Genomic DNA, 428 nt, shown 5'->3' with positions numbered 1-428 from the left:
CTTTTTGTTTTTATCTTCATTATTACCTCGCCATTTGTAAATTCATCACATGTATAATAAATTCAGCATAATGTATTGTTAATAGTTTATATTCTCTCTTACAAACAATAAATCGTCAATGAAAGCCGGTATCTATCAGTACACTTAACATCTTAAATGTCATCCTATTCATATATTTTGTATATCAATTGCTACTCATTAGGCTTTTGACATTACAGTTTGCGGTGGGCCTACCTATCCATGTTGCCGTGCAGGACATTATGAATACAATTTTCACAACAGTATCCTATGTAGAGACATGCTAGTTCCGTGTGTTTATCCGGACGAAGTCGCTAGACATGAACATTTTACAGTAATTATTCAGGATATCATACCTGACGTCATAATCTATTCACTTTCGTCTGCTGAAAAGGGACGCAGCCGCTGTT

Source organism: Penaeus monodon, chromosome 32 (genome assembly GCF_015228065.2).
Source record: "Penaeus monodon isolate SGIC_2016 chromosome 32, NSTDA_Pmon_1, whole genome shotgun sequence".
NCBI lineage: Eukaryota > Metazoa > Arthropoda > Malacostraca > Decapoda > Penaeidae > Penaeus > Penaeus monodon.
The sequence above is the reverse complement of the archived record's forward strand: the minus strand, read 5'-3'. Positions refer to the sequence as shown.